Genomic DNA, 25,803 nt, shown 5'->3' on the forward strand with positions numbered 1-25,803 from the left:
TTTATGCCTCTATTTTGTTAACTCAGAAAAATGGGAGTGAAGGTAGTCTTTTGATTCTTTCAGGAGAGGTACGTACTTTAGGAAACGGTTTACCATTTGTCTTATTACATTTTTCCAGATGAGGTATCTCTTAACTTGACAATTCTTTTTTAGCATGTTTTGGTTCTGCTTTTTAGTTTTCTTATTTTGTGAATTTAATTTTATTACTTTTGTTATATTTAATTCATTAATTTAGTCACTCAAAATTATACATTTTAAATACCTATTTAAATCACATGCTTTATTAAATAATATATTGATGTGGACATGCACTGTATTACCTTACATCCACTATATATTTTATGGAACAATTTTCTTCAAACTCTAGACAGTGATTTTCTACATCAGTGTCTTTGTCCTCACAAATTTTTATTTCTGACTAACATGTTTGAAACCTGCTACTTCTTCAACCAATTCATAAAGCTCTCACTTTTATCCAATTCCTTTATGAACTGAAATAAAGACTCTTTTTCTCCTTTCATAGATGAGGTTTTGGGATCACTGGAGAATTCAAGACACCTTTAAGCTATTATTCTCCAAATGACTACTTGTCTGGGGCTCACTAGAGGTCTCACATGAATTCCTAGGGTCTCCCCGGTCCCATTGTCCTTTCCCTATATATTCATCTTCTTCTCCCTGATGTTACTTCTACTACAAGAGATCCCAGTACATTGCTGTGGGGGAACGGAAATAAAAAAGAGACAAATTCCGGAAAAGCTGTAATTCCCTTCCGTGTATTAGTGTCTTGCTGTTTCTCAGTGGAATTAGAGAGCAGCTACACATCCGATTTGTTCAATGCTCCTTCATGTACCTAAAGACCATGGTGATGGTATTGATAAGGGCACAGATCTGTGAAAAAGAAAACTTCTTATTATTTTAGTCCTCCAGTCTAGTCTTAGAGGCGCTGTCATTAGGTGATTGTATGGCTTTAGGCAAGTCACTTAACCTATAAAAATATTGGTTTCTTTTTTTTTTTTTTTTTTTTGAGATGGACTTTCACTCTGTTGCCCAGGCTGGAGTGCAGTAACCCGACCTCAGCTCACTGCAACCCCTGCCTCCTGGGTTCAAGCAATTCTCCCATTTTAGCTCCCGAGTAGCTGGGACTACAGGCACCTGCCACCACCCCTGGCTAATTTTTGTATTTTTAGTAGAGACGAGGTTTCACCATATTGGTCAGGCTGGTCTCGAACTCCTGACCTCAGGTGATCCACCCGCCTCGGCCTCTCAAAGTGCTGGGATTACAGGCTTGAGCCACCATGGCCAGCCAAACCTTGATTTCTAATTCATAAAATAGAGAGTTGGACTAGATGATATCTAAGATCCTTTTTATCTCTAAGACTTAATGAGTATGACTCATTCAGTTGTCCTGTCCAAACTTAAAAACCTAAGATCTCAGCTTTTGTTTGATAATATCTTTATTTTTAAGATTCATTATTTTAATGAACATAATGCAAATTGTTACTTTAAAAAATAGGAATTTTATTTTTCCACTGTTTAATTAGCTTTAGATATGCCCTGTCAACCCACTCCAATTTCACCACACCTCTTTAAAGAACTCAAATCTTGGTATATAATTTAGGACTATTATACTTCCTGGCTCATGATGAGAGAGAGAGAAAAATAGGTAGGACAAATTTGCAGAAAGGTGAGTATGGAGACCTTAAAAGCCTCTGAAATAATCAGTTCCTTGGAATGAGGAAATTACATAATTTCTCAAAAATATCTCTGAAACCTTATGGAGAGCAATTCTCTCTACAATTATAAATCTGTTTGAAATTAGGGATGATATAATTTCTCAAATATAAGTGTAAAATGTTAAACTGTAATATAGGGAAAACACATGTTTATAAAATGAACATTGTCAGTAAGCAGATGATTAATGGCACTTGTGTCTTATTAGCCATTACTATTATCTAAAATTTTCTATTGAAAGCAAATTAATCTGATGTACAAGGTTCGGTGAACTTTATGCACAGCTTAATGCCATTCATAATCTGACATGCCGTATTGGTCTAAAAAGAACAAAAATAAGTTCACAGTGACAATGCTTCAACCAGTCCTCGTTTTTCCTCTTTCTTATCTTGTTTGTCTTGACTTCCAGTCAAGAGTTTTTACCACAGATGCCCAGCTGCAAAACCAGGTGTCTTCTCTGGCTATGTTTTCAATGCTTTATAACTTTTTCTTTTCAATGCTGGGATAAAGGGATCGCCCACATAACAAGAGGTTTCTATACCAATAGCACAGTTCCTTTTGGTTGTTGAATTGTGCACTCATTCTTGAGATTTTAAGTCATTAACATCTTTTGCTCTAGTTTGCAAATCAGGCAGTGTTTATGCCTGCATCCTGACATCAGCTTTTCCTATGATGCTAAGAACCTTGATTTTGATACTTCAAACTATATGTTTGTCTAGTTTATTTGTCCACAGCATACATCATTGTTACAGTTTTCATATTCCCTCTCCCTTGGGGCTCCCTTATTCCTGCCAGCATCTCTTTCAGGTTATTTGATTACAGCTTTCATTGCCACTGAAAAAATAATCACCAACAATGTTCAACCTGTTACAACTGCCTTTTCTACTCTCTGCCATTTTGTAGTTTTTTGGCCTACTGTCAAACTCATGAAAATTTCAATATAATAGCCTTTAACCAGCTGCTGCATTCTGTTAGGATTTCTTTCACCTTTTTATGTTGCATGCTCCCATATGGGTAAACCAAACAGAGCCAAGAGCTGGGGCTCTCTTGCTTTCTTAATGAGTTAGAAAATTATTCGTCTGTGTTCTGGACTGTCAAAAGAATTTAGGAATCCCAAACATGCATGCAGGATGTTCCAGCATAGATGTCATAATAAAAGCATAAGAAATACCACACTGGGTCAGACCAACAGGGCAACTAGCCCAGAACTCTGTCCTAGACGAAAATACCAACGGTTGTTTTGTCAGGTAACCTAGTGCATTTTACCTAAAAAATTCAGGTACATCATGACCACGTCTTAATAATGCATTGTAAATCAACTGGCAGTGAGTTTATCCAATGGTGTCAAGCTTTTCCTATTCCCCACTTCAGTTTTGTCTTAATAATAATATGTTCCATAAATGTACCGATTTCTATATAAATATAGGCATTTCAATTTCTCTTGAATCTGCATCCTTTGACCTCAAGGAATGGCCTCAATTAAATTCTTTGAAATTCAGCAAAGACATTTATTTTTGTCCAGAGTCGACTTTAGCCTCACATCCCCCGACTAATGCTTTTCATTTTCATCTTCCCAGTCTGAGAAATTCTAATCCTTTTTAGTCTTTTAGTCTGTCCTTGACTGAAAGATAAGCTTTCCCCTTGATTATCTTAGTTGTTTTTCCCTGGATCTTTTCCAGCTCTGTTATATCTTCTTTGGGATGTCGTGACTAGACTGGCCCAAATATTGGTTATGAAATTTGTTAGCATCGTCTCTAGTTTCCACTCACTCATGAAGAAAGTAAATGTTACTTGCTATCTCCCATTGGTGCAGAAATGGAGAGATCAATTGAGGTCATAACCTCTTCTACATTTATTAGTTCTAGCCAGAGGTTGGTTTTCTGCTACTTTTCTGTAATACCAGCTGAAGTGTTTGACCTTATATTTCTGCCTGCTGTCCCTTAGGAAGGATTTGATTTTTAGTCAAGCTGGTCCTTTCCTCCTTCAAAGACGCTGTGGTTGCTAAATATTGGGAAGAATTCACTAATGAAACTCAGGAGTAAACCTGCTGACTCAATCAGCAGTAATGCATTTCATCAGGTTCCCTTTTGAAATATCTCTGAAGCCCTTCACAGAAGAGTGAAAGATGAGGTTCTTGGGGACTTGCTAACTGTTCGGCCTTTTTTTTTTTACATGCAATGCTCAAAAAGCAACTCATGTCCAAAGGAGTGTTTATCTTTTCCTGCTGGTAATTTTGAATGTTGTATATACGTTGCTGTATATGTTGCCTGATGACCTTGATCGACCCTTCTCTTCGCTCTCAATCTCAGGCATGTTTCCACAACCATTTATTGCATCTGAGTTGCTCACAACTTTCTGCTGCTTCCTGCTTAGCAAAATGCAATATAAAACCTTACTGGATGAAGTTAACGGTTGCTTCAGTCAACCTTTTTTATTACTTTTGCTGTGTATGCTGACAAAATTGCTGATTTGGGTTCTGACTGTCCTGTCTTCTTATGGCCTACCATTCCTACAGCTCTATTAGTATGAGTATTTGACTCTCTGCATGGAACTGTGGCCATCTGTCTAGATTTACCTTTTGGTATTTGTGGCTTTCTGTATCCTGTTGGTCTACATTCTGGTTTGAACTCATGGCTCTTGCTCTGGTTTTTAGTACCAGTGTTCCCCTAACTCCAGTAGCATCTGAATCTTGACACCACCTTCCCCTGCCCTCTACTGATTGCCTCTATTACTACTTTCATGGCAATTTTTTCAGATTCCAAATATGTTCCATGCTTAAAGCGTATCTTGCTCTCATTCTTGCTCTAGCTCCTGTTGGTGCCAGGCATTGCTCCAATTCAGGTTTTGGTTGGTTGATTTGTTCCTTCAAAATATTGATTGCTATTTCAGTACTTGTATTTATATACAGAGGGAGCAGTGCCTAACTACATCTTAGCCTTAACAGCAATCAACATGTTAAATATCCCTGTGTTGGCTGGTTTGCAGTAGACACGTCTTCTGCCAATGAGATGGGTTCTTATTATAAAGAAATTGGAGTATGATATCAACATAGAAAACATTTCCTCATTTCTTATTCCAGACACCTCACTCTTCTAAGAATGATACAAGTCTTCTGACATTGGGTTTGAAAATTGGTTGAATTTTGTCATAATCTTTCATACAATATGAACACATCATGTAGTATATAATTTTGTGCTGTTTCTGGCAAGATCCTTCTTGTGTATATTTTTCTTCAAAATATACCTTTTAGCACCTAAGACAACGTTAAATAGGGGAAATTTTAAATAGACTAGGCATCATAAGACTTTAATTCTAGTTCCAGCTTTACTGTCACCTAGCTATTAATACTTGACCAATGAGAAATTGCTTATTTTCTGTGGGCCTCAGTTTCTCCCTCTGTCATTTAAGGAAGCAGAATGACATGATATCACAGGTCATTTCCAGTACTAACATTTTCTGATTTTGTGAATGTTGACTTTGAAATAGAAATTGTTTGTGATCATTTTCCAGAGAAGTGAAAATGAATCTTCATATCGCCCTTGAGGATTCTTATTGCACCATCAATCTTATCAGGATAGAAAGGACAAATAATATTAAATGTTTTACTTAACTATTTAGCACTATTGATGATGAGAAGTGGAGGCAACAGAGAATCAGCTGTCTAATTTGACCTGTCAGTCTTTGAGGATGCTGGTGAATATCTCGGGGTAATTAAATTTTTGAAATCACTGCCAAAAGCCTGATGCTCTGACTTTTCAAAAGGCTTTAGTACACAAAGATAACCCAGAGGTCAATCTTCTCTGCTGTGTTTTCTCCTCTGCCATTTGATGGTTTCAAAGGTCACATTACCTGAGTCTCATTAAGCTATGGAACCACAATGAAGGAATAGTTGGTAATACATAATTGATGATATAATCATGAAAACAATTCAGGTTAAGATATTAACGGAAAGAGACTAAAAGGGGTGCCACAGTGTTGTGCAGAGTACTGAGTCTGGCCTTTGGTTTTGTGGATCTTGTTGGAAGATGTAGATGTTGATATCATCTGTGTCTCATAGGTTCATAAAAAAAACCCTCACATCCTTTTTTGTAGTTTCATAAGCTGATTTGTATCACCTTGACTGAAATAACAGACTCCAGGAGGATAGGTGTTGTTATCTCTTTTTTCTAGCATTGTGCCTCACAGATAACAGGTACTCAGTAAATATTTGAATGAATTCATGAACATATGTCAGTAATTCTATGTGCTTTTCAGTTTGCTGACTCATTTCACCTTCAAAAAAAGCTTCTAGTATTTGTATGTCAATTTAGATTTACCACTCAAATCCATCTCTCATGCCCTCTAGACATGAACTTTAGTGTTAGAAAGCATGCTGAGTGTTTGATAGAGTTTCTTTATAGCTCCTACAGTTTGGTGCCTAAGAGACAGTCCTTAGCATGGATGTATGAATGGTACATACCAAAACCTGAGTTCTGGATCTAACAATATGATAACGAGTATAACTTAGCTCAACCTCAAGGAGAAGGTTGAACTAGATAATGCCTGGAACCACTGTCAGCTCTAGCTTTGTTTCAGTAGAACTGGAGTCTGTTTTTCCTCAATATCATTCATGAGGCTTCTTCTGGTTTTCTAGTGGTCAATAGAGCTTTAAATTGATCAGCTACTGTTTTTCACTGAGCATTGTGGATAGGACCTACTTTTTGGGCCAGGATATAGTAGCCACTGAGTCTTAACAGAATGTCATCAGTGACACATTTTTATTTTACAGAAAAATGTTGTAACATTCTATATGGCATATGGAATGTGGAAAGGTGGTAACATATATACATACACCTATACATGTGGCCACTAACATTTAATGTGTGTATGGGCAAAATAATCCTCTATTATAATACACATGGTATAGCATTCCCTGCCTCATTCATGGCACTTTCGGAAATGTGAGAATGATCATAGAACATATTCAAGTTGGTTTATCCAAAAGAAGAGGGTAAATTATTTCAGCTATTTCCCCATTTTCTTTTTCTAACTTTCTTAAACATGCACTTTCTTACATAATCACGTGTTAGAAAAAAACCAGTAGTCGCATCAAATAAATCTGCATTTGAAACAGCTGTATCATATCCCAACTCTGTTCATTTAAGCCACTTGCTTGACGTGACACCCATTCTACTTTGTGACACATAAGGAATATTACTTAAATGTTAACTGGCTCTCCTTCTCTCCACTGAAACTCGATTGAAGTCTAATTGACCTCTATTAGATACCAAGTGTTCAGGTTTTTAAGAAAACACTCATAGAGCTATAGCCCCAGTGTGAGCTGCATTTTTAGAATATTTTCTAGAACCCAAATATGTCCCTAATCAAATTAGTTTATTTTCATTCTTAGCGTTCCCACGTAATTTGGGGTATGTGTGAATTCCCAAACATTCCCGAGCCTCTCCTAGGCTTCTCTAATTGCTTCTTATTCTGTTCCCCTGGGAAGCAGCATCCTGTTCCCTTCACAAAGGTCAGCAGCAACAGCCCAGGCAATGTTTTAAAATAACTTAATAACCCTGAACTGCCTCTCTCCTCTTTGGATAATTTCCTTAGAGCATTAGTCCTTTGAACACTGACCTGGTTGTGGAAAATGCCCCTTTCTCGGTGGGAAAACTCCAAATTCCATTCAGTCTTCCCCTCCTTCATTCCAGTGGATAGGGTCGGGGAGTAGGAGGTAGGGAGAGGGCATTAAATACTTTTTTCAGGAAAAATGTTAACACATTAACACACTCTCTTTCTCTCTCTCTCTCTCTCTCTCTCTCTCTGTGTGTGTGTGTGTGCGTGTGCGTGCGTGTATTCTTTTTTAAAGAAAAAGACTGTGAGTGCATTGTATAAATCAGTGCTGTCACGTTGCAAATTTGTTAAACCATTGTACAAGATAGAAAAACAGTATCTCTGGATATTGACTCTGGAAAGCTTCTAAGAGCAGGTCCTGGATGAGAATTAGCTCACTGTCGGCATTCGGCAAATAATCACGTTTTCTGTGATATCATTAACTCCTGGGGGGATGAAACTGAGAAGCCTCGCCGCTCTTCCTGAAACTTTCAGCTGCTTTTTTCTGTTTTTCTTTCTCAGCTTATCCACATCCATCTTGGTCCCCAAAGCCATTGCATGTCAGATGGTCAGTGCAATGTGTAATTTTTAACTTGCTTCTTTTTTGCTTTAGAAGGAATTGTTTAGTTGTTTTCTTTCCTTTTGGTTTGGTCACTATTTCTTGTTCATGAGTTTTCTGTAAACAGTACATCTCATAGTTAAGTCCATGTAATCTACTAGACAGGAAGAAAAGCAAAGTTTAATGTGTGCCTACTATGTGCTAAATGACAGACTAAGTGTTTCATCTATATCTTCCCATTTAATCCTTGTAACAACTCCAATTATTATATAATAAAGAAAAAGCTGCTATCAGTCGGGCGTGGTGGCTCATGCCTATAATCCCAGCACTTTGGGAGGCCAAGGCGGGTGGATCACTTGAGCTCAGCAGTTCAAGATCAGCCTAGGCAACATGGCAAAACCCCGTCTCTACCAAAAATACAAAACGTTAGCTGAATGTGGTGGCACGCACCTGTGGTCCCAGCTACTCAGGAGGCTGGGACAGGGGAATCCCTTGAACCAGGGAGGCAGAGGTTGCAGTGAGCCGAGATCACACCACTGCACTCCAGCCTGGGTGATAGAGTGAGACCCCATCTCAAAATAAATAAATAAATGTATGTATGTATGTATGTATGTTAAAAAGAGAGAAGAAACATCTGAGATTCAAAAAAGTTGGAGGCTTACCCATGTCATTCTGATAAAGAGGAGGGGGGAGAATTGATACTTAAAATCATCATGATCAGAAGGATAGACATTGGTGATTCAGAAGGGCAGTATGCTGGGAGACGGGTGGATGATGAGACATTACTTAATGGGTACAAGGTGCGTTACTTTGGTGATGGATACACGAAAAGCCCAGGTTCACCACTATGCAACATATCCCTGTAACAAAACTGAGCTTGTACCTCATAAATTTATACAAATAAAAATAAATAAATCAAATAAAATCATCATCATCTCAGCTATTGCTTCTAGCTGTTTCAACTTTCTAAAAGTTTTGGTTGAAAACTGGCCATTTGTGTAACCAAATGTGGCCAATCCACCACTGCGAGGCTGCCATCTTGGGCATCACCAAAACTACTCTATTAGTCCTTCCCTGAACTGTTAGGTGGGTTTTCCTTGGCGTATCTGCCCTATCAAGTTGCAGACCTAAGTTACTCTTTCCTGCCTTGAGCGATAAAGGGGAACAAAAAACAAAATGAAACATAAACTTGACCAGTCTTGATGTAAGCACTCTTCTCTCTCCCTGCAGGCTGAGAAAGCAAAGTATTTATTTTCTTTTTTTTTTTTTTATTTTAGATTTTTAAAATGTTTTATTCTGGTCTAAATCAATTAAAATGAGATCTACCCTCTTCTTTTTTCTTTTTTTCTTACACACACACACACACCAAAAAAACCTGGGGTACATGTGCAGAATGTGCAAGTTTGTTACATAGGTATATGTGTGCCGTGGTGGTCTACTGCACCTAATGACCCATTCTCTATGTTCCCTCCCTTCAACCCCCAAACCCCAATAGGCCCTGGTGTGCATTGTTTCCCTCTCTGTGTCCATGTGTTCTTAATGTTCAACTCCCACTTGTGAGTGAGAACATGCAGTGTTTGGTTTTCTGTTCCTGTGTTAGTTTAGTTTGCTGAGGATGATAGCTTCCAGTTTCATGTCCCTGCAAAGGACATGATCTCATTCCTTTTTATGGTTGCATAGTATTCCATGGTTTATATGTGCCACATTTTCTTGATCCAGTCTATCATTGATGGGCATTTGGGTTGGTTCCATGTCTTTGCTATTGTAAATAGTGCTGCAATAAACATATGTATGCATGTGTCTTTATAGTAGAATGATTTACATTCCTTTGGGTGTATACCCAGTAATGAAATTGCTGGGCCAAATGGTATTTCTGGTTCTAGATCCTTGAGGAATTGCCATACTGTCTTCCACAATGGTTGAACTAATTTACATTCCCACCAACAGTGCAAAAGTGTTTCTATTTCTCCATAGCCTTGCCAGCATCTATCGTTTCCTGACTTTTTAATAATTGCCATTCTGACTGGTGTGAGATGGCATCTCATTGTGGTTTTCATTTGCATTTATCTGATGATCAGTGATGTTGAGCTTTTTTTCATATGTTTGTTGGCCATGTAAATGTCTTCTTTTGAGGAGTGTCTGTTCATATCCTTTGCCCACTTTTTGATAGGGTTGTTTGTCTTTTTCTTGTGAATATGTTTAAGTTCTTTGTAAATTCTGGATATTAGACCTTTGTCAGATGGGTAGATTGAACATTTTTTTTCCCGTTCTGTAGATTATCTGTTCACTTTGATGATAGTTTCTTTTGCTGTGCAGAAGCTCTTTAGTTTAATTAGATTCCATTTGTTAATTTTGTCTTTTGTTGCAATTGCTTTTGGCGTTTTTGTCATGAAGTCTTTGCCCATGACTATGTCCTGAATGGTATTCCCTAGATTTTCTTCTAGGGTTTTTAGGATTTGGGGTTTTACATTTAAGTCTTTAATCCATCTTGAGTTCATTTTTGTATAAGTTGTAAGGGAGCGGTCCAGTTTCTGTTTTCTGCACATGGTTAGACAGTTTTCCCAGCACCATTTACTGAATAGGAGATCCCTTCCCCATTGCTTATTTTTGTCAGGTTTGTCAAAGATCGGATGTTTGTGGATGTGTGGTGTTATTTCTGAGGTCTTTCATGGACAGGAAGAATCAATATAGTGAAAATGGTTATACTGCCAAAAGTAATTTATAGATTCAATGCTATTCCCATCAAACTACCATTGACCTTCTTCACAGAATCAGAAAAAAAAAAAAAAACTATTTTAAATTTCATATGGGGCCGGGCACGGTGGCTCAAGCCTGTAATCCCAGCACTTTGGGAGGCCGAGACGGGCGGATCATGAGGTCAGGAGATTGAGACCATCCTGGCTAACACGGTGAAACCCCGTCTCTACTAAAAAATACAAAAACTAGCCGGGCGAGGTGGTGGGCGCCTGTAGTCCCAGCTACTCGGGAGGCTGAGGCAGGAGAATGGCGTGAACCCGGGAGGCGGAGCTTGCAGTGAGCTGAGATCTGGCCACTGCACTCCAGCCCGGGTGACAGAGCGAGACTCCGTCTCAAAAAAAAAAAAAAAAAAAAAAAAAAAAAAAATTTCATATGGAATCAAAGAAGACCCTGTATAGCCAAGACAATTCTAAGCAAAAAGAACAAAGCTAGAGGCATGACACTACCTGAATTCAAACTATACTACAAAGCTACATGTAACCAAAACAGCATGGTACTGGTACCAAAACAGACATATAGACCAATGGAGCAGAAAAGCAAAGGATTTCTAAGTCACATTCCACCACCTCCATCAGGGCTTCCTATGGCCAAGACCATACTTAATAAATGTCATAGAATGTGTTTCTCTTCATAACCTCAATTGTAAGTCTTTTTGAAAGGTAGAGCATGGTCAGTTTAGATGGACAAGAAGTGCTCTGCAGGAGGCTTTGCAACATTTGTGCATGTCCTTGAATTTGACACCACCACCCCCCTTTCAGAGCAGATAGTCTCATCCTTCCCTTAAGCCAGAGGCCTATGGTTCTAGCATTAATAGGCAAATATATATGGTCTGTGGCTATAAGTCACAATTTCCCCAAGCCTTAAGCACTGAGTCTGCCCATGTATTACATGCAGAACATTTCATCTTATTGCAGAATGGTATTCTTTATTCTTATTGTGAAATGATATTCATTATTGCAGAATGATATTCTTTATTCTTTATTTTTTATCATTATAACTACATGGTTCAAAAGAAGTATTTCTCCTACTTTCTCTTATAGTGACTCAAAATTACAAAACCAATCTGGACAATTAATATGCTTTTGAAGATAAATAATGGCTTATGTTTTCTGAAGATTAAGAAAAATCTCTGTCTGAATATAGCCAGACACAGTGTCTCAAGCATGTAATCCCAGCACTTTGGGGGGGTCAAAGCAGAAGGAACACTTGAGTCCAGGAGTTTGAAGTCAGCCCGAGCAACAAAATGATACCTTGTCTCTACAAAAAAAAAAAAAAAAAAAATGTTTGGCATGGTGGCATGTGCTTTTGGTCCCAGGCGCATAGGATGCTGAGGCAGGAGGATTGCTCGATCCCAGGGGTCCGAAAGTTGAGGCTATAGGGAACCATGTTTGTGCCACTGCACTCCAGCTTGGGCAACACAGCAAGACTCTGTCTCTAGGAAAAAAAAAAAAAAGAAGAAGGAGAAGGAGAAGAGAAAAATCTCTATCCGAAAAATGTAGGCACCCTTTGTTAATATGTAAATACAAGTGCTGTATCAAATAAAGGCTAGATTAATTGTTTTTTTTTCACTCTTACTTATATCAATATTACAAGAACTTTTCTACCAAAAAAAAGTCAAGTAATAGATAAGAATGAACCCTAGATGGAGCAGGAGGGGCTGAGCAGGCACAGCAAAAGTTCAAGGTTGGAAATATCTTTATACATCCAATTAAAAATAATGTGTGTACATTTTACTCATATATCTATATGTACACATACATACCTACACATATACACAAATATTTTACATATATATATACATATATATATATATGGAGAGAGAGAGAAAGAAGATGAAGAAGAGGAAAAGAAAGAAAATAAAGGGTATTAACAGCAGGTCTGTGACTTACTCCCTGGGGGATGTGAAGGGAATGAATGACCTTAATAGACCACTTTATAAACATGTTAATGACCTCCCAGACCTTCTTGTTAATCTTGTTAATAGTGGTTAACCAGAGGAAAGGTACCTGAAAGTCCCTATCTATAAAATGATTTTAGTAGACTCTACCTGGCCTGCCTAGATAGCTTATTGTAAATAAACCTGGAATGTTTGGATTTATGAGTCATGGTTGGCTGGAGAATAGGGCATAGCCACATGAACATTTTTCTATTTTTGTAATTGACAGATTATAACATGGAAAACTTTTGAGACTGAAATGATTTCCTTTCAGTGTTTCTGTGTACATTTTTAAAAACATATCTGTTAATATAAAAGCAAAGCACATCATAACGGGAAATAACAGGGATATTATGGAAAGACATGTCTGATTATTTCAGGTTCCCCAGGAAAATAATGTTCTATCTGTGCCCAGCACTTCCCTATAATTCTTTCAATCATTAATAAAGATTGGTACTAAATAAGAATCTAGGATTTGTGTGAGTCTGATGTGAGATCCAAATGTTATACTTACACAATTTGTGTTTATTTTAGTTTAAAAATTATCTTTGCCATGAGCAAGAGGGAAAAAAAGGAGGATGAGTAGGCTCACATATTTTTCCTTAAGATGTTGTCCCAAGTTTTAGGAAATCACAAGTCTAAGAAAAGGCCAGGGTCAGGACTAGGAAGTGATATAACAGTTACACATGTCTACATTTAAAATTATATAAGTAATAATTAATTTTTAAACCTTATTTTAAGTAGATCCTAGAAATAGCAAGAGCCTCTATGATTTCCCAGCTAAGACCCCAAGTTTTCTTTCTTGTGTAACTCTTGAAATATTTTGTTAATTTTCAGATCCCTTGTCTCCTCAATTAGGCTGTAAACTCTCTGACAACAGTTGTGCCTTATGCATCTTTGCATCATCCCTAGCGTGTATTATCTATCTCGCATATAAAAATAATCATAAATCCCTGATCATTTGTTTTGATTTTGATGATTAAGCACTGGAAGCTGAGCTATGATCCCAATAGGTATGCTTATTTAAAAAAAAATAGATGGCAGGCCAGGCATGGTGGCTCACACCTGTAATTCTAGCACTTTGGGAAGCTGAGGTGGGTGGATCACCTGAGGTCAGGAGTTCGAGACCAGCCTGTCCAATATGGTGAACCCCGTCTCTACTAAAAATACAAAAATTAGTCTGGTGTGGTGGCAGATGCCTGTATCTCAGCTACTCAGAAGGCTGAGGCAGGAGAATCACTTGAACCCTGGAGGCAGAGGTTGCAGTGAGCCGAGATTGCACTATTGCACTCCAGCCAGGGCGACAGAGTTGAGACTCCCACCTCAAAAGAAAAAAAAAAAATCATACACAAAAAGATAGATGACAGGGCATAGCAGCTTATGCCTGCAGTTCCAACACTTTGGGAAGGTGAAGCAGGAAGATCACTTGAGTCCCAGAGTTTGAGACCAACCTGAGCAATATAGCAAGACTCCATCTAGAAATAAATAACTAAATAAATACTTTTTTAAAAATAGACAATAACAGATAAAGAAGTTCCATTTTTTTTAAATTCTAGATATCCCCACTGGTATTACAGTTGATTAAATTATATTTGGAAGCAATTTTTTAGCAGTTCATTTATTTCCTATATTTCAGTTTGTTGGGAGCAGAAAAAATGCTTGATGGGGTTGATTGCCTGACTAGATTATGCTATAAACTATGAATCTTTGAAAGTTACTGTTTTGAAGAAAGCATCTTTAAGTAAATATGTTCCTTCAGTAGCTCTTATTACCAAAACTGTTGTGAAAATATCTTAAGAAAACACCTTAAAATCCTCTTTCTATCAAAACTCCCAAGCTGCCTTCAGGAGCCAGTATTGTTCAGTGAATGCATGTAAGCCTATGTCTTAATAGAGGGATCCCTAACCTCTGGACCATGGACTGGTGCAGCAGGAGGTGAGTGGTGAGCAAGTGAGCATTACCGCCTGAGCTCTGTCTCCTGTCAGATCAGTGGTAGCATTAGAATATCGTGGGTGCACAAGCCCTATTGTGAACTATGCATGCGAGGGATCTAGATTGTGACCTCCTTATGAGAAACTAATGCTTGATGATCTGAGGTGGAACCGTTTCATCTCGAAACCATATCCCCGCCCCCTGCCTCCCAGTCTGTGGAAAAATTGTCTTCCACAAAACTCATCCCTGGTGCCAAAAATGTTAGGGACCACTGTCTTAATAGATCTTGAAAAAAGTTGGAGTAAGGTAAGTGGTAAATCCTAAGACGTACGTTGAGGCAGAGCTGTAGTGGTATCCAGTAGGAAAGAAAAGACTTCAAGTTTAGCATTCAGTATACTCAACCAGTTTTTCCCTTTCTCTGTGAAATATTAGATATCATTACCAGATACATACAAAAGATTTTACTTGCATGAATGCCTGATATTGTTAAAAGAGAGCCGATTTTTTTTTTCACATATAGCTTTTGGGGTTTTTTTTTTTTTTGGAGGGGGAAATATCTCATGATATCTTTTTAAAGGTGCTTTATTATCAAGGACCTTAGAGCTGTCTCTCTAACTCATATTTCATATACTCTTAGTCATCAAGCCATTTGTTTTTAGTGAAGGCACTATAGAGTAGCAAAAGGCATCGTTATATTGCTCAGCCTCATTCATCATCAACAAAATTGCCAATTATATTCCAAGTCCTTGAATGTATTGTTTAAAAAGATGCATAAGCTGAAAGGAAGCAGCTCAATGTTGAGGTGGAAGATGAAACATACTGGCTGGTAGATTCAGAGCATACTAATCTTGTTTTCACTTGTGAACTGGAAAAAATTAACATGGAAGGATGGAGAAAACATGTTCAAACTACAAAGTCACTTTTTCTGAGAAGTTATCTGACTGTAACTGTAACTATAACTATAACTCAGGGTATATGAGAGGGCTCAAATGTGGAACGCTTCTTTAAAATTAAAACCTAAAAGTCCTGATGTCTAATAGAACGTGTAAAAACAGCAGCCTCTGAAGGATCTGAAATGAGCAGAGGAACACTGAATAATATAATCTGACAGTATGGGCTGTACCCTTACAGTAGTTGCTGTGGCCTGGAAACTATAGAATTAATTCAATAAAACATCAGAAAAAAAGCAACATAAATATAAAATATTTTATATTGAAAACACTGAATAAGAGCAGAAAAAAAATCCCCCAGCAAATCAATATTGCTTGGGGAAGCATGAATCCCAGACCAACAATATTTTAATCCAAATAACTTTTAGTTCCATTGTGAACACCTTTATCACCAAGTTTTGCAAAGAGTGGAGTGAAGAAAAAAGTACTTACGGTTGTTGGAAACACTTCTCAAAGTTGGTAACTTTATTCAGAGATTCATGCTTGACTGCACCAACTTCTATTTAATTTATTCATAGTACTTTGTCAATTTAGGAATTTTTTTTACTTGTCTTTCCTAAATATGTGTATTACAAAACAAAAATAGAGAAATGGTCAAATAATTACAAAGATGATTAAGCAACAGTGTTGGCTATAGTGAACAGATTATTGCCGTTTTATAGAGTAATAATATACATAAGGAAATCTGTGCGAAATTTAATTTGGGATATAAAACATGGAAGTCAGGCAGAGATGAAATAATAAACCAATAGGAAATTAAATTTAGGCATGAGAGTCCAAAGATGTAAATTCTATAGATGTTATAAAATAATATGTATGCCCTTACATAACTTTATTACTCTCTGAACTTCATTTCTCTGTGAAATATGGGGAAATGATACTGAACAATGCAGCAACTCTTCTGCTTATAAACCAATCAGAAGATATATAGACAACTCTTAAGGGTTATTATTATAAAGATATAATTTAGTCTGGGTTTTTTTAAATTTGAAAACTAATTTTATATAAACCCTAATTGGGCAATTCTCCGTTCTTTGACTTGAATATTATAGTAAATATGTTTTCCCAATTTCCAAGTTTCATGTATTCTTTTCAAAGAAAAAAGACAAGCTTTTAAATGTCTAACTACCTGGGACTTCGTCTGATTATCTTTTAAGATAGTTCAAATATATACAATTTCAAACAACAACAACAACAGCAAAAAATATTTTGCCAGACAATACGTCTTGTTTGTTTTTAATGTTCATAATGTAAAGTACACTTATTGCCAAACCTCACTTTCAATGTTGTTACAAATTAGCAGAATAGAACTAGTTTGTAAATATTAATAAGAAGGTTGCTGAAATTCAGCCCTGAATATTTCTTTTCTGCAACTCCAAAGAGGAAAATTTTTGAAATGCAAACCTTGACCTTTATCAAAGCCTAGGTAAAGTTTGTTGTAGGTGTTTGGTTTTTTGCTGGTGCTTTGTTATAGTGCAGTTTGAGACTAGACTAGGTTGGCAAGACATAATTGGCTGCTGTGTGGAGAATGCATTTGGTGGAACATGTGAGTTAGGGGTGAGGAAATCCGAAGAGCCAGAGCGGAAGCAGGGAGACCAGATAGTAGTGTGGAAAGCCCTGGTAGTAGATAAGATCTAGATAATGGTAGCAGTGGAGATCACAAGAGGTGGTTGGAATCAGGGAATATGGTTTGGAAACAATCACAGGTCTTGCTGATGCATTGGAAGTCAGGAGGGTCAGAAAGAGGGCAATCCAGGTGTCTCCTGGGCTTTCAGCAGGAACAGGTACCTAAAGAGGAACAAATTTGGTAGGGAAGATCAAGTTTTAGTGATCCATTGCACTGCAGGGTAACCATGGCTAATAATAATGTCTTGTATATTTCAAAATTGCTAAAAGAATAGGTTTTTAATGTTCTCACCACAAAAATAAATGATATGTTGGTGAGGTAATGGATATGTTAATTAGCTTGATCAACTCTTTCTACAATATATACAAGATCAAAACATCACATTGTACCCCATAAATATACAAACTATTATTTGTCAATTACAAATAAATAAATAAAATAAATAATTTTATTTTTTAAAAAAAAGAGATTTCTTAGACACCACTGACAGCACTAGACGGTGGCTTGAAGAGCTTCTAGGCTGCAGTAATTCCTGCCCATTAGCCATACTTTACTTCCAGCAACAACAGGAAAACATTTAGTCTAAACAAAAAAGTGCTTGTCAACTAGAAACCCTAGAGCTGCTTGTGTTTAGACATGTTTAAGTTTGAGGTACTTATTGGGTATCTAGGTGTGCAGCTCAAAATTTGGATCTGAAGCTAGGGTACGAAGTCAGGACAAGAGCTATAACTTTTGTAATCATCGACATATACATCCTTCTTAGAGTCATGGGGTGGGATGCCATCATATTGGGATGAGGGAGGAAACCCTGGGATTTCACAATATCGAACTTGTTTCTGTTTTGCAAAAGGCAACTGTATTAATGAATTCATTACATTAATGAAGCAAACTATATTTATTGGGGGCTATTGTACCAGCTATTGTAAATTTTATGTTTTATATATGAGAGATATATATATAAAATGCCCACAAAATAAAGGAATTAAGTCGTAAATATGCATATGATTTACATAAGGGAGCTAAATTAAGGATCTCCATTTCTATTTCAATTCTATATTAAAGATCTAGCTAAGATTATAAGAACATATATAACAAGGTACAGGAGGTAAAGAGTATTTTCTAAGGCATCTAAAAATTTTTCCTATGCTTTTGAAATCTGTGTGATTTACTTTCTTGAATTGGCCTGTAATATAGGAGTACAATACCATTGCAGAGATTAATTAGTGTATTTGTGAACTGTTCTCAAATGCTAAAATGAAAACATAAAACTATAAAATGCCATTATTATTCATTAAAGAAGCATAGTTTCCAAGGGTGTCTCTGATCATTGTCACAGCATAAATGACCAGTTTCACCCATAATTAGCCAAGTTAGTACAAAGTTATTTTTTACTTGGTATATTTTGTTTAACCTCAGTTATATTTGTAAAAGTAGAAACTGCTATTTGTTATTGCTTTCAGAATTTCTCACAAATGCTAAAATGCTTTTTAATTCCAATGTGCTTAAATGCTTGAATTCTCCTTGCCTAAGAAAAATATCAAATAGTTTTATCTAAAGATATACTCTTGACTGATTCATTCATTGATTCATTTGTCAATAAATGTTTATTTATCAGAATATGTGCACCAGATACTTTGCTAAATGTAAAGGGTACATTTGGTGAGCAACATCCATGATACCTCCAAAGTATAGCCAGGGAATAGATAATGGAATTGACACTAAGAATAAATACATATTAACGCAAAGAGAGAGAGAAAGTCATGTGTCAAGGCAATTTAGCAGGAGGGAACTTGTCAATACAGGGGATTAAAAGGACAGTGTGACTAGTGCTGGAGGAGGTGAGGAGAAAGCTCAAAAAGTCCTCTAGCTGATGCAAATGAATTGGATGGGGACCCCATGAATGCAAATGTTTGAAGGTTACTGGTGAAAGCCAGGTGAGAGATGATGGGATTTGGACCAAGATGATGATAGTTTGGATATGGTGAGAAAGACATAGATTTGAGAGATTTTTAGGAGGTAAAAATCCTTAAGATTTGAGGATAGATATCATAGGAGAAAGGGCACAAAGAGAAAGCAAAACATGTCAAGGAATCACGCCTAGATTTCTGGGCAATGCACAGTTGGTAATTCTTTACAGTGGGTTAGGGAACTCTAAAGAAAGATCAGATTTAGAGTGGCAATTTGATTGTAAATGTTTGGATTTCAAATGATTGGTGTCATCCAAAAAGCACTATAAAGTAGACAGATAGTATGCACCTAAAGAAAGAAGGAGGTGTGTCTGGGTTGGAGTTACTAATTTACATGTTATTTGTATATAACTAGTAACTGAAACCATGAGTGTGAATGAGATTCTGATGCTAAATTTTGGAAGGCCAATTTTTAAAGTGTTTTGCTTTTTGAAGTGAAGGTGCATTACTAAAAATTAAAAAGACTAATTTTAAAAATTAAATTAAAATGAAAAGTCTGGAAAGATAAACACCAAAGTTATCATAGTGGCTGTAGTATAAGAGAGGGGACATCAAAGAGGATTGGAATTTAATCTTCAATGGTGTATTTTATTTAAAAAGAAGCTTTGAGCAAAGATAAAATGTTAATTCTAAGCATTAGAAGGAACACATTTGTTATTTTGTACTCTGGATCTTTTTGTATTTCCTAGAAGTCCTAATCTAAAACAAATATTACAAAATATATCATTGCAAACAACTGGATGGTCACTAGCTTATTAAATACTTTGTACCAACTTGGTTGCTTGTCAGAGGTCTTCTTTGAGTACAATCTTTAATTTGTAGTTATTTATTCTTGATCAGCATAATTGCACCAAACTGTTACTTAATCTGAAAAATAGCTGTTTTCTAGAGCCCTACTTAATACTGAAAACCTACTGTGTTTGTATTGCAATTGCATTTTTTTCACTTTTCCCCCTGCTTTTCAGTTTGTATAATTTCTGTTACCCTATATTCAAGTTCACTGATTCTTTCCTTGTCTGTGTTGAATCTACAGATGAGCCCATCTAAGGTATTTTTCTTTTCAGTTACAGCTTTTTATTTCTAGCATTTCCATTTGATTCACTTATAGTATCCAGCTCTATATTTCAGTATAGAACTCAAGAGCCTTTAAAATATTAATTATGGTTATTTTAAATTTCCTGATAGTTCCAACAACTGTTACATATCTAAGTCTGGTTCTGATTCTTGCTTTGTCTCTTTAGACTGTGATTTTTCTTGCGTTTAGGCATGCTTTGTATCTCAGGGGTAAAAATCAGGCATCTTAGATACACTAATAGATACTGAGGTAAGTAAACCTTTGGCATGGTAATTTATCTTAATCTGACTAGGAATTGGGCTGTGTTTGATGTTGGTAGTTGCTTTGGTTGTCGTTGTTGAGTTTTGTTGTTGCTATGGCCACCAGAGACTTCAAATCCTCTGGTAACTCTGTTTCCTCACTGGAAGCTTGTTAGTGCAGTCGTTGGGTGTCGGGCTGAGGCATTCTCTAATGTTTGAATTAATACACAGTTGGCCTGGGTCTTGGGGATGTGGTCTTTACAATTATTTCTTTCCCTTCCTCCAGAGGTAGAGTATCTTCAACCTCCCATTCCCTTCCTGGAGCTGCAGTGGATATCCACCAGTGTTCTCAGTCTATGGCCCCGAGGCCCTTTCTCCTGCATAAGGCTGAAAAACAACAACAACAACAACAAACAAACAAAACAAAACAAAACAAAACCACACACCTAGATGAGATCTGGTGTTCCCTTCCCCTAAAATGCAGTGGTATTTCCTCAGTGCCTGATATGGTTTGGCTCTGTGTCCCCACCCAAATGTCATGTCAAATTGTAATCCCCACATGTTGGAGGAGGGGCCTAGTGGGAGGTGATTGAATCATGGGGGCAGATTTCTCCCTTGCTGTACTCATGATAGTGAGCGAGTTCTCAAGAGATCTAGTGGTTTGAAAGTATGTGGGACTTTCCCCTTCACTGTGTCTATCCTGCTGCCATGTGAAGATGTGCTTGCTTCCCTTTTGCCTTCTGCCATGATTGTAAGCTTCCTGAGGGCTCCCCAGCCATGCCTCCTATACAACCTGCAGAACTATGAGTCAATTAAACCTCTTTTCTTTATAAACTACCCAGTCATGGGTAGTTCTTTATAGCAATGTGATGTCTTTTCCTCTGAAGAGAAGGGTATAAGCAGATTCATAGTGACTGGCTACTGTGACCCTTCCCCAGTCAGCAACACAGAGGGTGTTGGGGAGGCTTTCTCCAGATTCTTCCCATCCTCCTGGCAAAGGCAAGGTACAGTTCCTGAAGGAAAAAGCTTGCAAAAGGTTGGGACTCCACCTATGACTGTAGCCCCCAGGATCTTCAGACTCTCAGGCTAGCTCCCACATGTCCCCCAACAATTTAATCTCCCTAATAGTTTATATGGCATCTGCTCCAGGGATCCAAATGCTCAGGCACTGCTTCTGGCTGAAGGCCCATCTCTCTCCAGATTTCAGGTTGTTCTATGATGTCATTTCTCTGATTGGTTGATGAAAAGTCATTAATTTATCTGTCCAGCAGTTTTCTTGCTACAAGTATGGGAGCAACCTCTTTGCAGCTCTCTACGTCTCCAAGTTGAAACTGGAAGTCTGAGCAATACAATTTAGAAATTAATATTTGTAAGTTTTCCCTCTCATAACAAAAATAATAAATGTTCACTGTGAAAAACATAGAAAAAGACAAAAAATATTTAAGTGCCCATCACCACCTAGACAACTGCAATGAACATGTTGGTAATGTCTTCTTCCAGTTTTCTAAAATCTGCTGATAAAATGCAAAAGATATTGTTTATATAACTTTGTATCCTACCTTTTCTTGAGCAATGCAAGTTTAAACCTAAATGCAAAGGTACCCTAACTTCCTACTTTACATTTTTGACAGCAAATGTCAGCTGTCTTCCCGAGTACAGTACCCTTGGATTAATATCAGGTAGACAAATAAGGCTACCACAAATTCACCTTTCACCTCAATAACACAGGTGATTTGATAGTTCTACAGACCCTATAATATTACTTGACTCAAGACCCAGAATACAAGTCTTTCAAGGATTACTCTAGAAACTATATAAAGTATTGGTGTCATCTCCCTTCATCATATCTTGCCAAATCCAACAGGTTTGGAACTTCTGTAGGAAGATTTTTGTAACATGAAAAATGCGTTTCGCATCTTCCATATCCAGCAAAAACACCATCAGTTTTTTGTTGGCTGCACCAATGACATAAAATGATTTCACTGACTATGGGATGGCCCAGAATGGAAATTTAGAGCATCAAAAATAAAATCAACCAAAGCAATCTTTGCAGCAAACCATGTGGAAACAAATTTAAATATGGAACATACTCTTTCCAATTCATCTTCAGATGTTGCTTTAAAATTTGTGCAGGTGAAAAAAAAATCTTTAAGGGAACTCAATCTTTCACCATTGGAGAGAATAGAACTTATTTTTGTTTCCTCTTGACTATTCCCAGTTGTTTAAATGTTCTCTATTTCCTTGTGTGGACACATAAGTCAAAATATATCAAGGTATTTACCATATGCAGCACTTTTTCCTCAGATAGTTATTTTTTGAAATACTCAAATAGCTTACCTGTATCATTCCCCCCCCCCATCTTGTTATTATTATTTTTTAAGATGGAGTCTCACTCTGTCACCAGGCTGGAGTGCAGTGGCGTGATCTCAGCTCACTGCCACCTCCACCTCCCAGGTTCAAGCGATTCTTCTGCCTCAGCCTCCCAAGTAGCTGGGACTACCGGTGCGTGCCACCATACCCAGCTAATTTGTGTATTTTTAGTAGAGACGGGGTTTCATCGTGTTGACCAGGATGGTCTCGATCTCTTAACCTCATGATCCACCCACCTCAGCGTCCCAAAGTGCTGGGATTACAGGCGTGAGCCATCACACCCAGCCTACCCTATTTTCTAAACGAACAATTAGTTGACTTTTCTTCAGTTCTTACTCAGAAATATCTGACCCTAGGTTCTAACTTTTGTTTCGCTCTTTGCAGTTAGTTTTTATGTGTACTGCTAGGGAGATGTGCTTTTTTTTACCTTCAAATTTAAAAAAGACAGAGAGTTTTTAATTCCTTTTAAGTCAAAATACAACTGTTCTACTCTAAAGCTTTCTTTTAAAAAAAAAAGTGCCAAATCCTCATCCGTGGTAATTAATTTTGACAGTGTAGGCTCAGTAGCGATTCACAAACCTGTATTTTGTGCATCAGCATTCCTTATTATTCTAATTAAAGTGGAACATTGTGCCCTGGCTAATCATTAATGGGTTTTCATTTTGTAAATGACATTTGCAGAAGTTAAAACAGCGAGTTCATGTGAAGTCCACAGGCAACAGTGTTGAAATTAGCATCACCATAGCAACAGTCTTCCATCATTAGCATTCAGGGCAACAGGAGGTGTTTTGTTGTGTTTTGTTTCCCCAAAAAAGAAAAAGAAAAAAACTTCAAAGGTAAAGCCTACTGAAACTCTCTCAGAAGATATTTATGTTCCTTGTGTGTATGTGTACTGTACTAGATCTCTAAGTCTATATAGAATTTTTTAAAAATTGCAATGTAGATCATCTCCTTTCCAGATTTGTGTTTTGCCTAGTATACTAGCTAAATTTCATGATCTTTCTCCGGCTGTACACGTCTGACCTGCTGAGCAGCACTTACTCATTACCAACCCGCTGCTCACCAATACGGTTTCCTATGTGGATGAAGAGAGTCTGTATTCATGAAAATATTTGGTTCAATCTAAAAGTATTATGTGCGTTCATGAGTTTTTCATTTAATTCATGGAAAATAGATTTATGCTGTTAGATTCTCTGGTTAACTCATTTAATCATGTTGTAGATATAGGTCAATGATTATTCTCATTCATCTTTAGACAGAATTAAAGAGGAGTCAAATGGAGAACAATATTATCTTAACTGAGTCTCTGGCAGTGGTATCACCACTATTACTGTGTGTGTGTGTGTGTGTGTGTGTGTGTGTGTGTGTGTGTGTGTGTTTGAATTTAATATTCTGGGTAACTTTAAAAGTGGCATATCTAGCATTTATGTTTTTCTCAGTACTAAAATGCATAAAAGAGAACCATATTGACCTACCAGCTGCTTTTAAATCACACCAGTAGTAGTGTGATTCAAATGAGGTTTAATTTTCATTTGTTATACAAAAATGTCATAGCTGAAACCCAGAAGTGTTACCCCTAAGCTTGGATATAGACAGGTATGTGTGTACATTTTACTTTTCAGGATGAATCATATCTGCCTTCTCCATTACATGTGAGGACTGGAAGTTGTACATTCCACTCAGGTGCCTAAAGGCAAGCCTGTGCTAGCCCACACTAACAAAAAAAAAATGAAGCAAAGGATCTGGCTTTCAGTCAGGGATGCATCTATGCTATTATCAGCTCTGTCGCATAATAGATGAGTCTGTGGATAACTTGAACTACTCAGCTGTAATCCAGTGATTCTGTGGTATTGAAAGGCAGCAACCCCCAGAAGTCACATTTCTCAGTGTGTACTCCAGAACTGTAGGCCCCTAGAACTCGTATGTATGCACACATGCATATGCATTCCCCACTTTTTTTAATGGCAATCCAATCTATGCCTAATCCACAGCTAGTCCAGAAAAGAACTTTTTTAGGTTTTCTGTCTGCCATGACTTTGTTGAGAGGCAGTACAAGCCAATCAGGTGTCTGTATTTATAATATGCGCAATATTAGGATAACTCAAACTCATAAGGGAAAGGTCCATGGCTAACTACTATGAAAACCACTTCTAACCTTATGATACCAGCACCTACTATCTTCCTTTTTCTCTTATATGATGAAAAGATTTCAATGTTGGCTTTTCATTCTGATAGACTGTGCAAGCCAAAACCTAAATAAAGTCCAGTGGCAATGATCCCCTTAAACATTATATCTTTCTTCTCGATATGCTGATGTTTTCTCTTATAAAAATCTATATAAGCTTCAGGATTTATACAACAGACAACCAAAGAAACCATACAAGCAGGAGGTCCCTCACATTCACTACTAGTCACTTGCTCTATCATTCTGGGAATAGTGGTCTTCAGACTGCATCTCTACTCTACCTCTTGCTTGTTTCAATCCCTCTCCTCTTTTTTAGACCATACAGGGCATCAGACAAGGTTTAGTTTACCATTGTATTTGGAACATGGTGTATAAACTGATACAGGTAGTCCACTCCCAGATGTAGTATATAATTATAGACTTTAGTTTTCAGGGGCTTTTCTCCAGTTTCCTATCAATCAATTTCCCTGGCTGAGACATTAGCATTTGTAAGTGACCATGCTTACTATATACACAATTGTATATACACAATTGTAAAGTTAAGTACAGGCTTTAGAAGAGATTATTTTTTCTTAAGAGTAGGTTACTCTATAAATGCCAAAGCATGTGTTATGACATAGAAATTCAAATGATTAAGAATAGCTATTTGTTTAGAAACATCCTACTTGATGTCTATTGTTCCAAAATTTGATCCAATTTAGAGTGGTACCAATCCATGGCGTAGAATATGAAAGCTAAAGGATAACAAAAAGCCTAGGAATCTCATGCCAGTAAGAAAGTTCTACCAGTCAGATGAGATGTTGAGAGCATTTATGACTTGGCATCAGGAATATTATAAGTAAAATTCATGTGAGCAATGGTTGTAGCTATGAACCATGTTATT

The 25,803-nt window shown here is 37.2% G+C and overlaps 1 protein-coding gene across 3 annotated transcripts in view; it reads left to right on the forward strand.

Annotated features, from left to right (window-relative positions):
* DMD (dystrophin) overlaps positions 1-25,803 on the forward strand; it is a 2,258,239-nt gene that overhangs the window by 2,048,823 nt on the left and 183,613 nt on the right. The gene's annotated exons all lie outside the window — the stretch shown is intronic.

The sequence above is a fragment of the Chlorocebus sabaeus genome, chromosome X (assembly GCF_047675955.1).
Source record: "Chlorocebus sabaeus isolate Y175 chromosome X, mChlSab1.0.hap1, whole genome shotgun sequence".
Taxonomy (NCBI): Eukaryota; Metazoa; Chordata; class Mammalia; order Primates; family Cercopithecidae; genus Chlorocebus; species Chlorocebus sabaeus.